This window comes from Acomys minous, assembly GCF_964271855.1.
Source record: "Acomys minous genome assembly, chromosome: 11".
Taxonomy (NCBI): Eukaryota; Metazoa; Chordata; class Mammalia; order Rodentia; family Muridae; genus Acomys; species Acomys minous.
The window spans coordinates 49,889,236-49,913,049 of record NC_140492.1 but is presented as its reverse complement, the minus strand read 5'-3'; the positions used below and the strand labels follow the sequence as shown (position 1 = coordinate 49,913,049).

The 23,814-nt window shown below is 42.3% G+C and overlaps 2 long non-coding RNA genes across 4 annotated transcripts in view; one reads left to right on the top strand and one right to left on the bottom strand.

Moving 5' to 3' along the window:
• Positions 1 to 14,175: 14,175 nt before the first annotated feature.
• LOC311608559 overlaps positions 14,176 to 23,814 on the bottom strand; it is a 30,351-nt gene continuing 20,712 nt past the window's right edge. For all 3 annotated transcript variants that reach the window (XR_014783009.1, XR_014783010.1, XR_014783011.1), the window contains 2 exons: positions 22,804 to 22,890; positions 14,176 to 14,454 (listed from right to left, as the gene is read on the bottom strand). This is a non-coding gene — a long non-coding RNA (uncharacterized lncRNA). The remainder of the gene's footprint in view (positions 14,455 to 22,803; positions 22,891 to 23,814) is intronic.
• LOC311608561 lies at positions 14,381 to 22,161 on the top strand. The gene is made up of 3 exons (XR_014783014.1): positions 14,381 to 14,445; positions 18,962 to 19,170; positions 22,069 to 22,161. It is a non-coding gene; the product is annotated as an uncharacterized lncRNA (long non-coding RNA).

Sequence of the window (23,814 nt, the reverse complement as noted above, 5' to 3'; positions counted from 1 at the left end):
AACTACAGGCTATTACGAGCCAATCAGTATGAGTGCTGAGAACTCCAAGGCCTCTATATAAATCACCTTTCTTTTATTTGTTTATTTTTTTATTATTATTAATTTAACCTTCCTTGGGAGTTCCCACTCTACCCAGCTCATCTGGACATTTAAGAACTCTTGCCATCCCCATCAGAGTATCAGTACCTTGGAGAAAAATCCATCCCTCACTCCCTTAGCACATTCAGACTGACTTGGTTTCATTCCCTAAGACTGGCAGACACTCTGATAGTTTGTGATGGCTTTCTTTCTATCCTTTATTTCTTTTCACACGCTTTTTTTTTCTTTGCTCAAGTGTCACATGACTGCAGTTATCTAGGGCAGTAAGTAGTGTTCAAGTGATTATAGCAGAAGGCTGAGATTCCACCAGCGCCCTGGGAGTTGCAGCCGGAGATCAGCTGAGCCACATGCTTAATATTTTAAACAAGAGGCACAGCCCTTTCACAGAGGTCTCCGCCATTGATTCTCTCAGAGGATTTAGTCACTCAGCCACATTTAACATTCACTGGGTCAGACCTTTATCCGAGATGACGTCATCTGAACCTCGTGCAATTCAATTTTAGCATGCATTCCGCCCGAGTACCTCCCCCATCCGGCCCCCTTTCTCTTACTAGACAGAGGCTCTGCTAATAAATAGCGGTTAATCCCGAGCCCAAAGCCTTGAAAAGCATTTTGCCAGGGTTTGTATTTAGTTACCCTCTAGGAGGGAGGTGTGGAGAAGGAAAGAGAGGCGTAGCCCCCTCACAGCAGTGGAAGCCTTTAAGAATTGACTTATGGAGAAGTGAAAATTCTCAAGCTGCTAGGGGAGGAGCCACCCACAAGGGCAGGGACTCCCAGCGGTCTGAGTAATTCAGTACCCCTACACCGTGATATCAGAAAGGAGCCTTTGCAGGATAGTTCTCACAGGCACGATAAACAGCCCTCTGCCACCTCCCTCACCCCGAAGCTTCCGTTTTGATTTCTCCTCAAAGTGAAAGGAGAATGAATAACCCAGATGGAGGTTTCTGTTCCCCGTTTGGATCCTCGACCACAGGCTAGATCAACCTTACCGTCTGCTTTACTCCCTCTTCCTATCCCTCCTCCCTCCCCCACTCTCCATCCTTTAAACACCCTGGTTTCCCTCCCGGCCTGGAGCCGACATTGACATCAAACAGGGTCTCCATGGAAACCAGAAGCAGTCTCCTACATCCCGGAGCCAGGTTCTCTCTTATAGGTGAGGCAGGGCCTTAGGGAACTGCAAGAAGAAAGAGGTCTCCTGATTAACGTGAACCTGATGCAGAGGGGAGAAAATTTAGGCAGAGAGCTACACGATAAGATAAGGGGGGGGGGGGTGCGTTAAGGGACCAGATTCTCTCTCATTTTTTATTTCAGTTTAATTACAGTTCAGAGGAGACCTTGGAACCTTCCAGGAAATCTCAAGGATAAGGTCTCTGACCCCCAATCTGTCAGCATCCAACAGAGCTCGGTTTAACATGGAAATTGTTTAGGAATGCCTTCACAATGAACCCCCACCGCACTTCACATAAAAGCAAAACATCCTTTTTGAAAGCATTTAAAATGGATAAGAGAACCGACGCTCAGCTACAGGCTACAGGGGACATCATTTCCTCTTTGTACATGACCCCTCTGTCACAGACAGAGGTGTACATAAGAGTTTGCTGCGCTTGCCTTTTCCATAGCCCCACGCCCAACCTGAAGTCATAGAGAAAACTCTTTGTATCTCCAGAACTGTTACTCTTTCTCCTGACCGACTGACATCCTCATTCATGTCTGGCTCCCGTAAGTGCAGAACACACAGCCCCAAAGGCTTCTTGACAGCCGCTCTGGCACCCTTCTTTACTGACTCATGATCCTGTCACAGTCTACCTCTTCTGGGAGTCTTCAAGCCCTGTCCACAGGGGCTTCTGTCCTAGACTGGAGGCTCAGTAGGAGTCTCTACAAACAGACCTTGCTGGCTTTCCCTCAGTCATGACCCTTTGTTTGCCCTTCAGTCACATCTCTGTCCACTGAACTAGTTGGCTTGGGAGCTTTGGGTGTTCACTTCTGATGGCCCTGGAATATCATGCAACTCTAGTGTTAGTCATGTGGTGGGTAAGGAGAGGTCACCTTCTTCCCAGCAGTTCTGTGCCTTGGCATACTCAAAGATGGGTTTGTGGGGTTTTTTTCCTCCGAGTCCAGCACATGAACACAACTTTATTTGCTGAAAACGATACAGCTTTATTATTTTACAGTTCTGGAAGGACATCAGAGGTCTCACCTGACCAGAACCAAGGTATCTGTGCTGGTCTTAGAGTGTGCCTACGTACTTTGAATCTCAGCCTCCGTTAGTACCTCTGACCAGCAGTAGCAGCACCTCAGTCTCGGTTGTCACATCTCCTTTCTGACCCTGTCCCCGTTGCCTTCTTTTAAAGACTTTTATATCCACAGTGCACATCTAGGTAGTGCAGAGCCACATTTCCACCTCAAGCCTCAATTTAATTACACCCGCTAATTCCCTTTGGGAGCTACTCTGCCTGCCACAGACTTCACGCTGTTTCTATTCTAATGCCACTTTGCCAACCTTCTGGCTCTCTTATCACTAAATCCGTCTTTTTCCAACGATAGACAAGTTTTGCTTTGTTTTCTTTACAAGAAGTAGTCCACACTAGCTCTGTCTCCTCATCTGCCATTTACTTAGCTCATCACTACAGTTTATTCCTGTCCTCTTCACAGTACGAAACTGTCATGCTAAAGTTCAATATTACCTTCCACTTGCCAATCTCAGATGACATTCACCAGTCACTTTCTATTCTTCTAACTAGCATCCTTCAGTTCCCTGTTTAATGAAACTTTCTTCCCCTAATTCCAGGGTAATGTTTCCCCCACCCCCACCCCCGCCCCCGCCCTGCCCCCTTCACCCTCTGTGCTCCTTTGACTTCTCTGGCTACTACTCAACTACCATCTTGTCTATGTATCTTAGTTACCTTTCCATCGCTGCGATGCAGCAGCATGGCCAGGAGAGCTTAGGGAAGGCTATACACCCTAAAACAGAATGAGAAATTAGCCCCTTTCAAAAAGGCGAACTTTAAATGCCTGCGGAACATCTGGGAAAGACGAGTAACTAATGACTGCTTTTGTGAGTTTGTTTTGTTTTGTTTTGTTTTTTGTTTTCCTCTCAGAGCAGCAGCAAATGAACTAAAATGTATTTGCTGAAGACAATACAACTTTAACATCGTACAGTTCTGGAAGGACATCAGAGGTCTCACTGGGGAGAAACTGAGGCATCTGTGGTGGTCCTAGAGCATACCTACAGCAGCAAAAGCAAACTACAAGATGCTCTTCTTTAGGGCTCAGGGTTCAGGGCCATCGTAGTGGGGAGCATGGCAGCAGACAGGCAGGCAGCATGGCACTGGAGCTGTGGCAGAGGGCTTCACATTCTGATCCACAAGCACAAGGCAGGAGTAGGGGGGCAGGGGTGTGGGGAAGTGGGGCGTGGGGAGAGGGGGAGAGGGGGCAGGCAGTAACAACTAGGAATGGCCCAATCTTTTGAAACCTCAAATTCCACCCCCAGTGACACATCTCCTCCAAAAAGGCCACACCACCTCCTAATCCTTACAAAGCAGTTCCACCAACTGGGGACAAAGTATTTAAATGGTATGCAAACCACCATATTGATTGTCCCATTTTTGTAGGCACTTGTTAGGCAAGATAATTTGAAATCTTGCTTAAAATGGTGATTATAAACAGGAAATCAAAATTTATTTTTTAACAGGTTCTTCGGATGCCTTGTGTATTGCTTAGTTTTCTTGTTGCTATGACAACATGACATATGCTATAACTAACCAAGGCGCCTTATACAAAGAGAGATTTGTTTTGTCTTCCAGTCTTAGGGTATAGACTATATTTCATAGTAGAGAAGGCATGGTGGCTGGAGAGGCTCTGCCCTTGGTAGTTGGGGCCTTTTGCGTGTTTTGTTCATGTTTTTATTGTCAGAAAGCAGAAAACTTGGACAGCCAACCACAAGCTAGCATAACAGTCAAAGCCTGCTGCCAAACTCCTAGATCCAGGTACGTCACAAATACCAATGGTTTGACAACCTCCCAAAGTAGACCTGCTATGTAGCAACCAAGTGTTCAAGCACACTGGTCTGTAAGTCTATGGTGGACATTTCAAATTCAAACTGTGGCAATCTGTATATACACTCAGGCTTAAGAAACACCAATATAGAATTTTGTACCATGTAATTTATGGCCCGAAAGGCACGATCTACTTCTCCATCACTGGCCATAAGTCCCAAATGTATGGCTGTAGTCTGTGTCACTTTTTGAGGTCTGACTCACATCAGGAACTGTCAGTAGGTGGGCTACAGGATAGGTACACTGGTAGAAGAGTTGCTTAACATGCATAATCCCAGCACAGCAAAGAAAAGAAGAAAAGGAAGAGGAGAGGGGAACTGGAGAGCTATCTCTGTTAGCAAAGTAACTTCCAGAAAGGCACGAGGACCTGTGCATGCTCTCTCCCACCTAGGTAAGAAGCTGGGTGTGTTGGTATGACTGTGGTAGGATTATAGTGCTGAAGCTGAGGAGGCAGAGACATGAGGGTCTCTGTGCTCCTGGGCCACCCAAGCAAGCCCAGTCTGGGAGCCCCAGGTCCTGGTGAAATACTCTGTCTCCAAAAGCAAGATGAATTGGTCCTAAGGCATAACACCTGTGGTTGACCTTTGACCTCTGCATGCACATGCACATGTGTGCACATACCCCCTCAACATAAATGTAACTGCATATACATGAACTTGCATACACGCACACAAAGGAAGGAAAGGAAAAGTCGTCTTTAGTCAGGGTCCAGGTACATTTACAATTCACCTTATTCAGATGAGCTCATTTCTAATTCTGTTTTAGTAAATGACAACTCCACTCAAGTACCTGATCCCTTCTTTCTTCTCATATTTATAGAGTCTTCCTAGCACACAATTTTCATAAATATCCCATATTTGCAGTGTTGGGAATAGAAGCCAAGCCTTACTCATGCAAGGCATGTTCTCTACCCTGAACTACATTTCCAATCCTATCCTTAGCAGTGAACTCTGTCAGGACTGCATTACATATCACATCTCTTTTTTTAATTGAAAATAGACTCTTTTTTTTTCCTTTTTTTTTATTAATTTATTCTTGTTATATCTCAATGGTTATCCCATCTCTTGTATCCTCCCATTCCTCCCTCCTTCCCATTTTCCCCTTACTCCCCTCCCCTATGACTGTGCCTGAGGGGGACTTCCTCCCCCTTTATATGCTCATAGGGTATCGAAAATAGACTCTTTTCTCATACAATACATCCTGACAAAAGCTTTCTTTCCTTCCACTCCTCCCAGCTTCCCCCCGCCCCACATCCATCCCACTCTGTTTCCTTTTCAGAAAAGAGCAGACCTCCAAGAGATGATAACCAAACATGACAAAAACAATATGCAATAAGATAAGGCAAAAGCCTTCGTAGCAAGGCAGGACAAAGCAACCCAATAGGAGGAAAGGAGTCCCAAGAGCAGGTAAAAGAGTCAGAGATGCACCCATCCCAACATCAGGGGTCCCACAAAACCACCAAGCTAACAGTCATAACATATGTGCAGCGGCCGTGGTATGGGCCTATGTAGACCCTGCGCTTGCTGCTTCAGTCTTTGTGAGCCCATGTGTGTGCTATTTGGTTGATTTAAGGGGCCATGTTCTCCTGATGTCCTTCATCCCCTCTGACTCCTACCATCTTTCCTCCCTGTCTTCTGCAAGTGTTCCCTGATCTCCGAGGGCAGGGCCCTGATGGGGACCTCCAATGTAGACTCTCTCTCTACAAATGATGTCTGCCTGGGGGCATCTCTGCACCCACTCCCATGTGCTGCCAGAGGAAGCCTCTCTGATGTCCACCGGACAAGGCACCAATCTATGAGGACAGCAGAATGTACCTCATGTCTTAATGGGTTACCTTCTTTGCAATTATGCCACAGCCACTCCCTGGTGTTGAAAAAGTTCCTGAACACACACACACACATACACACACACACACAGTCACGCACATTTACACACAGGGATGTGCACACATGTGCGTGCAGGCATACACACACATTCCTACCAATACCCTCATTTTCATATATTCTAAATTGAACACATCACTCGTAACACACTGCCTTATAGTTTCAGCTTGTATAATTTCTGTTCCACGACAAACTCTGTAATATTTCATAACTGACAAACTCTTACTAGGTCTTTCAAAAGTGAGGTGACACATCATCTGTTTCCCTTGACTTCAGTCACTCCCTGCCTGTATAGATATGGCATCTCCTCTTCTGTAAGTAAGTACGCTTCCTCAGCAATGGCTACAACACTTATCACCCTGTTTTGAAATTGTCACTTCAGGCCTTCTCTTCTCTATCAGAAACTTGCAGATAAGGTGGCTTTTCTTTTTCTGACTATTTATCCCCATATCCTTATCATTTTGTATAGTAACTTCCACACAATAGACTATTCAATATATGAATTAATTAGCCAGATCAGACAATCATATGATCACATACCCGACTCCGGCCACAAGTTACAGTAACATGAAGGTAGAGATCCCTGAGACACTCCACTAGCAACCTCAAATGGAAGAGACCCTCTAGGCAAGGCTCTGAAGGCTAATAGACACCACTGTGCAATGCTACTTTCTCTGGTTTTATAGCCATTCTTCTAAAGTAACTGACATGGAAATCCAACTATTGTAAAATAACTCTAATTTAGCTGATCCGGTTTACATGTAAAATGTTTGGTGTGTGAATGTGCTTGGTTTGTGATTATTTTTAGAAAGCAGTGGGTTTCTTGTGCTTAAGCGTCACACTTGCTGGAAGCCTAGTCACACTCAGCAGGAATGTGCTGCTTCCTGAATAAATAAAGGGGAGCCAACTCTCCAGCTATGACCCTGGAACAAGGGTATATATTTAATCTAAAAGCCACCCACTGCCTCTGTGGAGACTCACAGAAAAAGGTGCTCGTCTTCCACCACTAAGCAAAGCAGAACTAATTTTCTCGGGGGGGGGGGGGGGCAGTGGAGGGGACTTGAAGCTACCATGGCAACTCCCAACCCCTTTCCCAGGATTTCTATGTACTCTTCTCTTTGCACTTCCTTTTTCTTCTCTTCTGGGTCTGGTATATTTTACTAAAGGATATCTATAGTTGTCCATACCTGGTTGGTCTATCTAAGACCTGCCAATAGAGACGCAAAACACTTGGCTTCTAGCTCCAGCTTTAAAACTAGGCTGTTAACATGCTCCTAGCCAGATCTCTTTTATTCTCTATAAAGCAGCAGGGCAGGGAGAAATCTAAGCTAATATGGCAAGAGCTCTATCATTTATTATTTCTTATTTTTGAGACAGAGTCTTATTATGCAGTCCTGGCTGGGCTAGAATTTACTACATAGACCAGGCTGGCCTTAAACAAACAAGAGATCCTCCTGCCTCTACCTCCTGAGTGCTGGGATTAAAGGTCTGCACCACTACACCCAGCTTTCCTTTAATACTTTTATTTTATTAGATTTTTTTAAAACTTATGTGGTAAAAGTGTTAAGGCCTAGTACTTCCTTGAAAATAGCAGAGCACATACACACACACACACACACACACACACACACACACACACTGTTCAATAGGTATGTAAGATTCAGTGTTGATGGAGCTGTACATGAGAGTATCAAAGACTACAAAATGAAATGCCTTCTCCCTAATGTCAGACAGGCAGGAATGAAATGTTTCATCTGTTCTTGTAAAGCCAGCACATTCACTTCTGGGAGGTAATGACTAGATTTAGGTTGCTGGTTTGCACACCTGAGGGTAAGGTTGACTTTCTTCTCATCTACTTAGAGTATTGGCAGTAACCAACAAGTATAAAAATATTGAACATTTTATAGCAGATAGTATATAATCCTTTTTACAATCTTAAATTCATTCAGTCATTCAACAGCTTTTTATTGGGCAAGAAATTTATAGTGATGGTGTGTATCCTGGATATATTGTTTTACAACCCTGTTTTTAAAAGATATATGGTAAACATAAACATGTGTACTTATACATATTAGTTTATTACTAATTATAGCTTACAGGAGATAAAAAATATGTTACGTGCTGTTAAAAATGCAAGAGTTTATTTTATAGATGCTGGCAGAAGCCTGAGACTCTGTCAGAGAGACAAAGAGTTATTACCCACTGAACAGCAGGTAGCACAAGATTCATGGTCATCCAGTGGCTTGTAAGATCTCTGGAATGACATAGAAAGCCATAGAGAAATCTGTAGGGTGCACACATTGGGTTTTGTCACGTTTAAGGGATACAGAACTTAGGAAACCTCAGGCTTCTGTAGTAGGCTAAAAGCAAACTTACCTAGTCTTTGCCCCAAAGGAAGACATTATGTTTATTCTAAGGGACCACAAAGATTGCCACCCTTTTCTCTCAGCTGAGATGTAGTTTCTGTTTTATAAGGCTGTTTGTTTACTACAACAAACATACTTGATACAGAAAGGAGAGAGCAAAAGGTTCTCAAGTTTTATGCTCCCCAAGTGTGCCAAAATACACAAAGGATTTTTAAAAAACTGCCTTTCAGTGGTAGAATGGCACAGGTTGCTTAATTGGGTGAAAAAGAAGGAAAAAGATTAAAAAGAGAAAACCAGATAACCTCCCAGAATAAAGCTAAGAGCTAGGATTAAAACCCTCAGTATAATTAAGCCAGAGCAGGGACTAGCATAAAGCAGGTAGAGAGGCTGACCTCTGCTTAACTCATGGAGAAAGAATAGTTCAAAGGCTCCAAGTAAGAACTAGAGAATCTAAGAAGCTTCTCAGAGCACACGGAGGTTCATGTGCAAGAGCATCATTGAGTCTCAGGAGCATTTTTTTTATTTTAATTCATTTATTCATTCACATTACATCCTGATTGCAGAGTCCCCTTTCCTCTCCTCCAAGCCCCACCCCACCCCTTCCCTCATTTTCCCTTCTTCTCTTCAAAGGAGAAAGTCCCCCATGGGTACCAACAGGCCCTGGGACATGAAGTTGTTGCAGGACTAGGTGTATCCCTTCCCCACTAAGGTCTGACAAGGCAGCTCAGTTAGGGGAACAGGATCCAAAGGCAGGCCTCGGAGTCAGAGAGGGCCACCTCCAGTTGCTGGAAGACCCACATGAAGACCCAACAGGGGCAGATTTTACAGGGACTTTGCATCTTGTAAATAATCTCTCTAAGAAGCTAATCTGCTGAGGGTACAGTTAGAACAAAGGAGGAATAAGAAGCCACGTTTACCTCTGGCTGTATGGAGTATACATGAGAACTAGCCTACCTGTGAGGCACTGAGTTGCTGTGAGTGCAGACAGTGGGTGTTCACCATTGTCACAGCTCTTTGTGACACGGCTCAAGCTAGTCCATGTCAGTCTCAACCAGGACACAAACTCCCCTTCCTGTGCATCGCCACAGTCTTGTTTCAGGAACTTGTGAGTACCCGAGGGCTTTGAAAAAGGGAAAGAATTACTATATCAGAGTAAGTACAGTGTGAAAGCCCTAGAGGTTGACCCAATAATGTTGAACTGTTCTCTATAGATCATTTTCTAGTGTTTATGACTGAGTCATTCATACTTTATCAGCTTTGCTTCTATCACAAACAAACATAGACTCTTAGGGGCAACAGACAACATGATGGAGTGCTGACTACAGACATCTTGTCTCTGCTTCATTCCACTTGGCACTGTTCCATATGTCTTTTAATTCCTGGGTAGAATAATGACAAAAATCTCTGTGCGAATGGTACCATTTTCAGAGCAAGAAAAACCAACAAAAATAATTGACAGACTCTTTTTGATGCTTCTCAATATTTCTAGAAGGTGGTAGAATGTGTTTACATTCCATTAGCTCATGTACATCATACAGTTAAGTTCAACATCAACATTATGAATAAGCAAATAAGTTAATAAGTAAATAAGTAAATAAAAGGGAAGAGTATGTGCTTGCTGGGAATGATGTAATTTAGAATGAGTAGTACTTTTCTAGTAAATTTTTATCTTAAACTGTCAGGAGGGCTGTTCCTTCATCTTGTTTGCAGAAACAACAGACCACAGTTTGCGTGAGGAATGGAAGGCAGCTTGTAGAAAGGCAAGCTTAAATCATAGACATCAGAGGAAGGAAGTGGAGGTGTCAAAGGCACGAATTAGCAATTGCCTGTGACGCCTAACATGGCCTAGATGAGGGGTCACTGAGAACAATTGGGAGAACACTCTCAGAAGTCAGAAGTTGGGGAGGCACCTGAACTTTGTATCTCTGACTCTACTAGTTCACCAATAGACTCTGACAAAGCCAAGCAGACAGACTTTCTGTCTTCCTGTCTGAGCCAGCCAGTGGCCATCTTATGGCTGACTGTTTCTGAGGCTCAGGACTCTGGATACAGCTGTACGCACAAGTTCACTTATTTCTTTCACTCATTATGCCTGAGCAGTTCTACCCTTAGGTGGAATTTTTGCTACGTTACCCACAGACAGCAGAAATGTGAGAATGTGTAGAAAGCAGATGATCGTCCTTGTTTAAGAAAGGATCCCTCTTTCGTCCTTGAGTAGAGGCAATAGAAAAGGCAGATTGAGCCGGGCGTGGTGGCGCACGCCTTTAATCCCAGCACTTGGGAGGCAGGGGCAGGCGGATCGCTGTGAGTTCGAGGCCAGCCTGGTCTACAAAGTGAGTCCAGGACAGCCAAGGCTACACAGAGAAACCCTGTCTCGAAAAACCAAAAAAAAAAAAAAAAAAAAAAAAAAAAGAAAAAGAAAAAGAAAAGGCAGCTTGATAACAAACAATAGGCAAAACATACCTGGGAGACTGTTATTCTTTTAGAGGGGTCTCCTGCCATAGACTGGGGTCCAGTGACCTAGTCTACTCCCCCAAGTGAATGTGAGGGCTGCAGAGCTAAACATTCAAATACGCAGCAGAGCTTGATGATGCAGGCCTACAATCCTGACATCAGGAGGCCGATGCAAGGCAATCACCATTCGGGGCCTGCCTGGGTTTCAGAATGAGTGACAGTCCAGCCTGAGTAAGACTTCATGGCAAACTCGAAAGGAAAAGGGGTGAGGATGTAGCTTGAGGAGAGGGCCCACTTAACATATGTAAAGCCCTAGGTTCAATTCCTACTACCACCACCAAAACAAACAGACAATAGACAACAGCCCAAATACTGAACGTCAAACAAATAGAACATGAGGACACTCTCCCCCAGAACGCCTGCTTTTCTTCTTCTCTAGTCCTTATCCAGTGTTCAGTCCCCAGGGTTACACTCTAGGTGTGCAAGAGCTGGGTCACTTGTGTTAATACCTCATTCCAACATCCCTGCTTTACACTGGGAGTTCAACACTGTTTAAATTGCCCCATTACTCTAATTAAATCCAAGTGTTTTCAAGAGCAAGATAGAAGGCTGCATGAACTTGGGCCTTGAAATTTAATTAAAAATACAGGTACGTATCATTGAGGGGGAATAAACTGTCATAATGACAAAGCACATTGTTCATTGTGCTCCTTCAATTCTTTTACCTTTTCTGAAAAACAAAACAAGAAAAAAACCCTGTGTTGATCCTTCAGCTGTTTAAATGCCGTTAGTATTCTAGCCACAAGTGCATTTGTGACTTTCTGAATGAATAGATTACTTGCATGGCCCGAATGGGAGGGGCAATGGCAGGAAGATGCTCCAAGAATGACAAAGAACATTCGAGAACATGGTAAATGGGATCGTCTGAGTCATATTTGTGAAAGGGATGGAAGCAGCAGCTACATCTCTGCTATAACAGGTAAACCCCAAAAGCCCAGTGGCTTTATAGAATGACATAAACGCAACTGGCTGCAAGGAGAGCAGAAGGAGACCACACGAATAGTGCATGTGAGGCCCCTTTCTGCTATGGGATTCCATCCCTCTCCGCTCAGTCTGTGCACAACAAAAGAAAACCACTGAGTCCTGAAGACCGTATTAGCCCCTTACGTTCATTATCACACTGGTTGCGGATTATCGTAGCCTCTACCCAGGCACAGGTGCAACTGTAACTCTCACCAGATGCCGAGAAAGAACAGGACAGGAATTTAACGAACAAATTACTTCTTAATAACTGGCTAGCCTTCAAATTAAAATTGTAATTTTTAGGGGCTGAGGTGATGGCTCAGAGAGTCAGGGTGCTTGCTCTACAAGCAGGCGGACCTGAGTTTGAGCCTCCAGCACTCATACTAAAAGTGGGGGATGAGTGAGTGTGACTGCAGCACTGGTGGATGGAGACCAGCAGATAGATCTTCAGAGGTCCCTGACCTGCCAGCCTAGCTCTATTTGAGGAGTTCCCATGGCAGTGTGAGTGAGACCTCTTATGAAAGCAGTAAGATGGATGCAACACATACAACACCCTACAACACACACACACACACACACACACACACACACACACACACACACACAGAGCCTACCATACCACACCACACCATGCACACACAATACAATGTAGGGCATCGTGCTTTGGCATTTCAGTGCTCACAAATTGTTACCTACCACCTTCTTTTTCTCACCTTTCCTAGGCAAAGCTGCTGCCCAAGAAGATCCTGCAGCACTCAGAGGTTCTGATGTCAGGCTTCCTTCCCACTTCCCTGCCCTGCCCTGCCAACTAAGTAAGAGGACTAACTGTTGACAGCCAAGTGCTGCTTGGGTTGGTGGGAAGCGAGGAACTTGCCGTAAGGTTGAGTTACAGAACTCAGGTTTACACTGTCTGCCTTTCCAGTTTCTCTACATTTGTAGAATTCAGACCTAACATTTTCCTGCTTTCTTAATCAACAGTATAATCTTATTTTAAACACCAGTGCTCACGCTCAGGGTTTTCTGACATATCCGATGAGGAAGACTGCTTGCTAACTTGAGGATATGAAATAGGTTTAAAAATAGGATTACTGCCTCACCCATACATTTCAAAAGAATAGGTACAGGGATATTCTTGCGTGAGATAAAATTGGTGCCTATCCCCTGGCCTGCAGCTTCCTCTCAGTTTTAATTACTTCCTTCCTCCCACTGTTTTTCAGACTATCAGAATTCTATCAGTCTCAAGCATATGGAGAAGTGGGCACCACCGGATGGCTATTGTCAGTCAGGAAATAGCTACCATTCAAACACTATTTGCTAATGATCATATTTGATGTGATAAAATGGATGCGAATATTAAGTTTGAACCATCTCGGCACCATCTCATATTTTAAACACAGGCATGGAAACTGACAGCTTTGCATAAACCTCATTTTTTTCTATTTTCTGTGATTCTGACATATTCACATTCCACTAAATAAGAGTGAACACCATCCTCCACCCACTCACCAGGCGTTCACTTTATATATAGCTATAGCTATTTGATGCAAAACAAAGAAAAAAAAGTGTTCATCTGAGGTGGAATTTGTGGCAGGCTGTTGAGGAGACAAGGGCCAAACATTCTATATTTAGTTATCAGCCTTGGTCTCAGCTCCAGATAATACTCTTGGTAAAGAAATTATATTTGTTGTGTTTCAGGTTCCTACTTGTTTATTCATTCATTTATACATTCCATATTTATTGGGTGCTTAATAGATGCTTTAGACCAGACGTGGCAGGTGCCTAGGAGAATGCCATGGTTCTTGTACAAATAGAGGTGTGAAAGGAAACTGCTCTGTCTGAGGATGGAGGGCTGAATTTTTTCCCTGTTTTTCAGAAAGTGTGATTCAGATAGTAGACCATGCCTTGCAAATCTTTGTATGTTGTGCTTTCCATGGCCAATGCACCATTTGGGGAACTATAAACTTGTTGAAAGCTGAGACCACAGAGATTCCCAAGGCTTCAGTTTTAGGGGACCTCCTATGCAATGGATTTTTTTTTTCTGGTCTTCAGCTCTGAAGACTGTGGGCTGAGAATCACAGCATCACTTCTCAGAACTGCTTTCCTGCTCAGTCCTGTGTAAAGAACACTAAAAGGATCACACCCATTATTCAGAGATATGCCAACACTTGGAAACTTCTCCCTCAGATCCTTCCAGATCCAAACGAGTCATCAAATAAATCACTGTGTTCTCATCCTGACCACAGTGTACATTCTACGTTTCAGTAAAAGTCAGAAAATATCACTCTTTGTTTAAAATTCCATTCTCTAGTTCTTATTTTACTTCACTTCATTAAAAAAAAGTTACATGTTTGAAGTTTTAATTGGATTTTTACTTTCTTATGAGGGGCATGTACCATGGCATATGTGTAGAGGGCAGAAGACTTCCTGTGGCTGTTGGCTCTCTCTTTCCATCATGTGGGTTCTGAGGATCGAGTTAGGTTGTCAAGCTTCATGGCAAGTGCTTTGCCTGCTGAGCCACCTCATCAGCTCTCGTTTCATTGTCTTACTCGATTACTAATAGCCAAGGTAAAGACCCTGAAAAAGAAAGAGAACATCAAAAGTGTGTCTTGAATTTCCTGTAGTTATCAAAGGACCGATCATGGAGAAGGGAACGATAGTCCGCCTGCATGCTCTCCCCAGAGTGGGCCCGTCATTTTAAGCAAGTCACATTTGTTTCCAGTTCACAGCGGGATGCCATGATTGCTTTCCATTTGGGCTATAACCAACTCAGTGATTTTCAAAATGGCCACTAGCCATTTTCATTTCAAGCAATTCCAGTCCAGCCAGGCTTGCTGGATAAGGTCTGTGACTCAAACTACTTGAGAGATGGAGGCTTGTGAAGCTCATGCTTAAGGCTAGCCTTTTCTGTAGAGTGAGAGAAGGGCTAGCCTAGGCAATTTAGAGAAATCCTTTGTTCAGATAAAAATAAAAGGGGGACTACGGAGATAGAATATTTGTCTATATGGCAGAGCATTTGTCTAGCATGTACAAAGCATTGCGCTCAGTCTCTAATACCATATACTACACTCACACATACACATATGCATGCACATGTACACACACACACACACACACACACACACACACACACACACACACACACACGAATCACAGAAGACAATCTGGCCCAAGATATATCTATTTCTGGTCTAGGGCATTTTACCTCCAGGATACATATCATCCGTAAACAATGTTAAACAATTATCTCTGGTAGTCCAATACCCAATAATAAAATGCACTTCCTGCTACCAGCCCTGTTATTTCCACTGAGAGGCCTCAATAATCCTGGGAAAATTTTAAACTTGAAAGATCCCCAACTGAAGTTGTCCAGGAAAGACGTATGGGACACTGGACCTTTCTTCCCACTGTCTCACTGTGACTGTTCTTGACTACGACCGTGAGAATAAGCTGGGCACGATCTGTCTTTTGTGGAATCCTGGGCTCCTCTGACGACAGCAGCTGTCTAATAACCTGTACCGGAGCACATAAGCAGTTGGTTTCCGGAAACCCCATAAATCTGTCTTTGAAGTTTTCTGCTATTGTGATAATTTTCATTCACACCAGTTCCCATGGCAGAGTGCGTAGGGAAATTTTGTTTTTCAGGAAATAGCTAATGTTTCCTCAGCCCCAGTTCCTACTCCCCCACCTTGCCCTCAATGCCTTCCTACCCTGCTGGCTAGCATTCATTAGGTTCAAACAGAGTGTTCCAGTTTTAGCAGAGTTGAAGATGGAAAATTTACTGAGATATCCAGCCCACATTGACAACCATGTGGCCTTCAGTAACCATTTCTGCATAAGGAGCCCCAGGCTGGTGTTCTCTGTATTGGCTCTCCAGCACCGGGAGATATGCAGCTCCCTTCCCAGTTACCTCCCAGACACAGAGGCAGCTCACCTGCTCATACCTCCAGTTTCCTTTTTGTGCAACAAATTGTAGTCATTGATACCAAAGCCTGAACTGCTAACCAGTATGGGGATTCCAACACTGCAGCTGGACATGTGAGGGCTCCGTGATGTGTCATTTGCTTCCAGGACCTCTCAGGTTCATGAGACCAGTGTTCTGTATGGCTGCAATGGCATTAGAAAGACGGCTCCCCTGCAAACCTCGACTCCCACAGTCATATCCCTTAGACACACAAGTGAAAAGTTGCTCTAAAAGCAACTGTAAGAGGTTATTTTGAATCTAAAACAGAAGCTGTCTTACCAATTGTATTTACTTTGTGGCCCAGGGCTTAGGCCTAACCCTTTAGAATAAGGTCATAATACTTTTGTGAGAAAGCCAGGTAAAGGGACTAGGTTATGTTACATGGTCTTCTTAGGGAAACCAGCTAGGTAGGGTCAGGTGACTGGGGAACATTATAAAAGATCATGTCAGCATTGTCACTCTGATGTTATATTCTAATCCAGATGATGTGATATAAGCCATCTACCATGCTGTTCCAAGAGCGAGGAGATGGCTTCTTTCCATTCTTCTAAACTACACAATTGGCCACAGAGCCAGAAAATACTTGATGCGTGCTCACTCAATACATGCCATTATGGGACATGGCAAAAGAGACAGCCAGATCCACATACGTCCCTTATCACCTTATGTTGCTTATATTTAATTAAAATATTCATCATTTTCTGGTCCTGCTTAGACTCCTCATGGCCCTATCCAAAACAAATTCCTTGCAAATTCTCTAGTTGGTCTCCAGGGACTGATTTTGGACTTGTGAGTGCTTTGAAAGACTACGGAATGAAAAGTGCTGGAGGCAGATAGAAAGGGAAGCCATTCCTCAGTACCACTGTATGGGAGATAGGAATCCAGGCCAGAAGTTCTGCAACTTTCACCTGCTGAGAACTATTCAGGGTGCTTCATCCAACACATCACCAGCATCTGTCTGTCAGATCCCTGATTCCGTACATCTGCATATGTGGGGAAGGCCCAAGAGTCTGTGCACCTGCTGAGTTCCAAGTGATAATCTTGGAATTTATCTTAAAAGCCACAATTTGATTTGCTAGAAATAAGAGCTACATGTGTGGATTTGTAATCTCTTGAAATTTCAGTCTTTTATTTTTCCTTCACTGAAGCAACTGCCGTGCCTTCAAATTGGAGTTAAACAGCCTTCCACTATGAGGAAATGTAGTTTGCTTTTCCTCATGTCCAGGGTGGGCTTCAGAACACTCATTGTAACTGGTCTTACGCTTACCTTACATCAGGCCACATCTTTCTCCATAATGATTTACAGGAGATCAGAAAATAAGTGTTCTACCATTAATTGTAGAATAGCTCAAGGTCTACTTCCTTTAACATGAGCCTTGAGAAGAATTGTGATAAAGGAAGGATTGGAAGACACGAGGAAATGTAGAAAAATCAGTCAAAGACAGGAGCACCCAAATGCTGAGCTTATAGAGCTCATATAGAGCTTATATTGAGATAGGTGCCAGGGCAGGGAGCAGGTGAGAATGGCTACAGGGATTCGCCTAGTGTGTGGAGTAAGTGAGGATGAGGTAGAGTGATTCCAGACTTTAGTATTACAAGTGACTCACTAAGGTAGTCATATGCTAATTACTACAATAATTCAATAATACTTGAAGGAAGACAAAGTTGGTATGGGGAAAAAAGAACACCCCTCAATTTTAGCAATTGCTAGGAACTTCCAGATGGAAAAAATATCATGTTAGGCAATTGTATCTAAAGAAATAAGGGATCAGGACAAGTTTGAGGCTGTAGACAAAACTTATTACTGAAAACAATGCACTAGAGGAGAAATACAGAGTTGGGAAGCCAAGGTTGTATGATGTGGCCCAGCAATAGTAAATACGGCACAAGTGAATAAACCCAGGGGGAAGTCTGAAAAGGAACATTAAAGACAAGAAAGCATAGGAGAACAATGTTTTAGAAGACAGAAAAAGCACCATTTGACAGGAAAATATACGTTGTACCCATTGCCAAACTTTATTGGCTCATTGACAGGGTCATTTAATTTCATGGGAACAAAGAGAGAGGAACTGAGGTAAGGAAGGAGCTAAGTGTCCACCATTCCTCCAAGAGTTTAGCTGTGAAGGGGGGGGGGGACATAGAGATTGTGGTGTTTAGAAAAGTTAGATTTCTCCATGAGAGGCTTAGACATGCTTATGACTAAGATGAAAAGTAATCTAGGTAAAGGAACGTGAAAGCACAGAGAGAGGAGAGAGAGGAAGAGGAAGTGAGGGAGAATAAACTCTTCCTGGGCAGAAGGTATGCTTGCTCCGGGTCTAGGAGGAGAAAGACTGAACGCACAAACGGATCCATTTGTAGAAAGAGAGTCAATCGTTGGTGTCTTTGCTAGAGAAACAGAAGACAGAGCTTTTTGCTAAGATGGAGAGTAGCCCTCCCAAGTAGTCTGTAGGAAGAGAAGAGGCTGAAGGAACCCTCGTGGCAAGGAAGAATCCAGCAAAGGCAGATGAAAAAAGTGTCGCAGTAACACTGCTCCCGTGTGGAGCACTGGGTATGAGACACTAAATTTGTAATGATGCCATTTTTCTCCTCAACAATATTCAATAGTGTGAGGAATAGAGAAGTAGTGATGAGTTAATGGGCGGCTGTATCTTCCGCAAAACAATGGAGTTAAGAACTTGAGGATGCTGCTAAGAGTACGGACTACAGAGTCCAGCATACTTATGAAAACGATGAAGCTGGAAATGGACTGAGAAAACAAAGTGTTCAGACTGTTGAAGAGTAAGGGACTAAGATTTTAAGAGATAAGAATGAAGTTCAGTAAGCAATGTATTTATTTTACACTTACACAATAGTATGACCTACGTATTGTTTAATATCAATGTACTAGATCTATATAATGATCTCACGGGCCATTACTACAGTTACAGCCCGATTTGTAGTTTCCTCCAATTGCAAGTAAACTGGCCTTACTGCAGGGATTTAAATCTGATACACAGAGAAATGCAGTTGCCTAAAGTCACACAGTATTAAGTGGAAAAAACTGGGAAATAAACTCAGGCTATTTGGCTACAGTTTCGATCGATACTATATCCTGCTTCCTGTTGATGTTTTCAATTTCAGAGCTGCTCTAGGCTGATAGCTTTCAAACTTTGCTACAATTTAGATTTAACCAGCCCTGCCCAGAAGAAAAACCAACTCTCTGGGAGTGAGCTACAGAGGTCAGTGGTTTTTGAAGCCCTCACGATGACTGCAATGTGCAGACAAGTTTGACAACTACTGATCTAAGCTAACTGAAGAAGGAGTATAGGTCAGTCTGATCATATCGATGGGTAAGTCAAAGTGGACAGCATGAATCAAAACACTAAAGGAAATGCTGTCACTGTGGTGTGGAGATCTGGCTGAATTCAAAACATCTGATGCCAATTAACTGGTGTAGACTTAAGAATGGGAAGTGAATTAATGTTGATGTGACATATCTAATGGATGGAAAGAAGGAAGGAGGGAAGGAAGGAAGAGGAAGGAAGGGAGGAAGGAAGGAAGGAAAGGAGGGGGAGGGAGGAATGGAGGGGGAGGGAGGAATGGAAGGAGGGCTTATTTGGCTCATGGTGGGAAGACAGTAGCCCTAACCACCACAGCAGTGTGAAGCAGCCAGTCACTTCACATAAACAGTCAGGAAGGACAGAGAGATTAATCTTGGCATTCACTTTTTCCTTTTTATTCACTCAGAGACCTCAGCCCATGGGATGGTGCTTTATTATAACAAAAATGATATCTATAATTGAGCATATTATTTCATGGGGCATTTGAAAAGAATATACTTCAATTAAGGTGTGAAATACTATTAATTCAAGGATGTATCTTGATCCTAGAATTTCTAAAAATCTTGGTGTCCAGATGAGTGGATATATTAGAATTATGAGATTTAGATTTTGAGAGAGAGAAAAAACACATCTATATTAAAGTAGGAGAAGTACTAAATCACTGATCGTAATAAGCAATGATTCAAAATTTGAAAATATTTTATTTAGTGTGTTTAGAGAGATTCACAGAGTTATTAATTACAAAAAGTAAATAAAGAGTTTTGAGGAGTTTAAAGTATAATTGCCTTCTTTAAAATGTAAGTGAAGGGCTCAGATGTGACATGTCTTGCAAAGACTGACATGTTTGGATGTGTGGTCTCCAGTGTGCTGGGTATTTTAAGAGACAGGGCTCAGGCTGGAGAGATGGATCACTCAGAGGTTAAGTTAAGAGCACTGACTGCTCTTCCAGAGGTCCTGATTTAAATTCCCAGCAACCACATGGTGGCTCACAACCATCCACAGTGTGATGTAGTGTCCTCTTCTGGTGTGCAGGTGTACATGCAGGCAGAGCACTGTATATTAATAAATAATAAAATATTTTTTAAAAAAGAGAGAGACAGGGCTTATTGAAAGGTGTGTTGGGGAGATACAATGGTCACAGGTGAATTCATGGTTTTCTCAAGAGACTGTGTTAGGCCTTACCAGCTAGACCTAAATTAATTATGAAAGAATAAGCTGTTATAAAAAATCTCTCCATTTCTCACAAACATTCTATCTTTATGTGTACTCTCACTCATTATGTGAAACATATGTCCTAAGGCCCTCACAGAAACCAAGCAGGTGACAGCATCATGGTCTTAGACATAAAGACCTACAAGCTAATAAGCTTCATTTGGGCATAAATTATCCAGACCTAGTCACTTTCTTATTGCAGCAGAAAATAGATTAAGAAGTAGGCTACAGTAGAATTGAATTTTTTCCTTAGCATTTTAAAACAATATATAGAATGGTAGAAAGATGTTGTATAGAAGGACTGTGGAAGAGAAGAGCAAATTTTAAATTAATGTGACACATCATCATTTAGAAGTAAAGGGGATTTAAGTCTTCACATTCAGCTCTGGCTCAATGTGGAGTAAGGGGAACAAATAATTCAAATTTCAAAGATGGGAGAAATGCATTTTAAACTTTTGAGAACAAAACACAATAACCAAATTGTCATCATCCCTTAATCCATCACCGAAGACACCAAATAATAGTACAGGAAATGCTCTAAAACATGTTCACATGGGTGCCTATGTATATACTCATACATATACTCAACATAAACACATGATTCTATACCCAGCCCAAATGTCAACACGATACAGGAGCAAAGGCACTACATTTTCAGGCATATGAAAATTTCTAATCTTTTGTCCAATATAGCTGAAAAAAATATTAGATAATATTTCTGGGGAAAGCAGTAAAAGTTGAAAGAAAATTCAGGAAAGATCAGTGTAAGGGTTTCTAGAGCTGTGAAGCTAAACTCCGCATGAAAATGCTATGAAGAAATAAATCCAGAAAATGGTTAAGCCACATCAAAGCAGGTAGTCAGAGAACATGGGAAACCAATGTTACCAAGAAGAGAATGAACTCCTGCTACAGATCATAAATAATTTTGGAATTAAGTGGAATTTCATTATTCTTTTAATAATATAAAACCCACAAAATGCTGAAACTCTTAATATCCATTATATATGAAGGCACTAATGATTCTTTATATATTTACAAAACAAATTAAAATACAGCATGAACTGTTCCTAAGAGGGTTCTGTTTTTGATGCAAGGAAAACTTTAGCTCCTGCATAGGTCCATCCATACTGCATTATGTTAGATGAATATACAATTTATTTAATTTTGACTTTTTAAGATAAAATCCATAAGCAATGTACAGACAGACAAAAAATATTCATATTTACCTTACAGGGTAGAAAGTAAAAAATGACCTATGGTAGATATATGCAAAGGGGTTATAGATGGCTACTATATATATGAAATATATATTAAATCTATTTTCATAAGCACTTAGAGTACTTTTTTAGAATTGTAAAAGTAGCCGATGAAAAGGTAAAATATTAAAACAAGCACAAACAGAGGAGGAACAGGGTAGTTTAAGTGGCGTGAGTTCTTTGGTTTCTCTTTGAGAAATAAGAACATTATTGGTATCAGTAGAGATTATTAACCAGAAATTTAAAACTAGGAACATCCCAAGCCAAATTATTTCTTGGGAGCAGAACATAGGAGAGGGAAAGTTCTGCTCTTATTCCATACCTGCATATCGTATCATGCTTGAGCTCTTATTACTGCTGCTTTTATGATTAAAGAAAAATGAACACTCAGGGTGATAGCAAAACACATTTATAATGCCTGATTTTTTTTCCTTCGTAGACATCTCCCAGCTCCCCACAGCGGAAAGGTGAGCCTTGATCACCCAGGCACAGATAATCCATAAACCTCATTACAGCCAGGAACCTTCAGGCCCTCTCCATCATCACAATAGCTTATTTTATTACCCACAACCAACAAAATAGAATTGATTTTTACTCATTTTGCCATGGCCACCTGCTGGGCTCTAGCGAGAGGCAAAATGACCAAAAGACACACTGCCACAGGAAGAAAAGAACAGTCTAAAGACACCACTGGTTTCTGACTTGAAAATAGTCCCCAAATAATGGGAACTGCTCCAGGAAGCATGCCTGCCACAATTCAGGACACTACACAAAAGGAAGCAAGGATTTCTTTACAAACCCGGTAGGAATTTACCTCAGTCTATAGCATAATGAGGCTAATTTTCATATCAATGTTAGGGAAGATCTATTGTAAAATTTCACACTGTCTAGTAAGTGTCCAGCAGCTAGATTTGGGGACAAAACACAAGATATGAGCTGTGGAGGCAATCTATCAGTATTTTTGTGGCTGAGGTTTTAGGGAGATTGGTAAATGAATTCGCAAATGATGCTTTCAGCTGAGTCTTGGAGACTCTCTAATGCAGATCTTTGTATTGAACTAATACCAAGTGCCTCTCTCACTGTATCTAAATGTTCCGTGATCAGCTGAATGGAGTGTTATAGGAAATAACAAGAAATCTACTGCCTAATGTAAGAATCAGACAGAGGAACTTACCTTCCCATCTGCTAACTCTGGCAAGCATTAATCACATTGGCATTCAGGAAATGGCAGCCAGGTGCCCAGGATGGAGGAAAATGGAGGCTGTAAGAAAGAAAAGGAAAGGAAGGTTGAGGGTGTTTGCTGTTTGTTTGTTTGTTTTTATTCCCCCCCCCCCCCCCGTGATGCGTGTTATGTAAAGTGGATGAGGGAGAAATGCCCAAGCTTGGTGACTACTATTTTTATGTACCAAGTTTCAACTTTTATTCCCAGACCAGAGGAAGCAATAGCTTGAAAAATGTTAGAAAACATTTTTTATCCCTTTCTTAGTGATTAATGGTTCATATTTTGGGAGTCTATACTCAAAGCAACCCACTATGATTGAGAAAATCTGTTTTTAACAAATAATGCCTAGTTACATCTGGCTTTGGTTTCTTTTACTTGATAAAAATCCCAACTACCAGACTGTCCGCATTAATGCCACATGCCTGAATATCTTGTTCCAGTATAGTAGGTGGGAACTCTTCTTTAGTAACTACTGAAACGTGTACATGTTAACACTGTGTGACAAGGAAATTGCTGGTATGTCGATGACAAGAGGGACAGTATGGGCTGGCACTGTGATCATCCTGTTAGTGTCTGAGATTTCTTATCTCATTTTACATTTACAGAAAGGAACCTGCTATTCTTTACATTCAAAATACCACACATCGGTATGTACACTTTGAAAGATAATTTTCCTTTTCACCTTGTGTGTACGTGCATGTGGTATACATGACTGTGTGTCTTTGTTTCCATGTGTGTGCACACACCTGAGTAGAGGCCAGTGGTCTCTTGGTTTTTCAGATGTTGTCATCCACCACTTCCCAGTTTAGTTAGTGAGGTAAGGTTTCTTCCTGAACCCAGAGCTCACTGATTCAGCTAATCCATCTAGAGATTGCCCGGGAAACTTCCTACCTCTACCTCATGAGAGCTGCAATTGTAAGTAGGCAGCCATGCCTGCTCAGCTTTTATGGGGGTCCTGGGGAT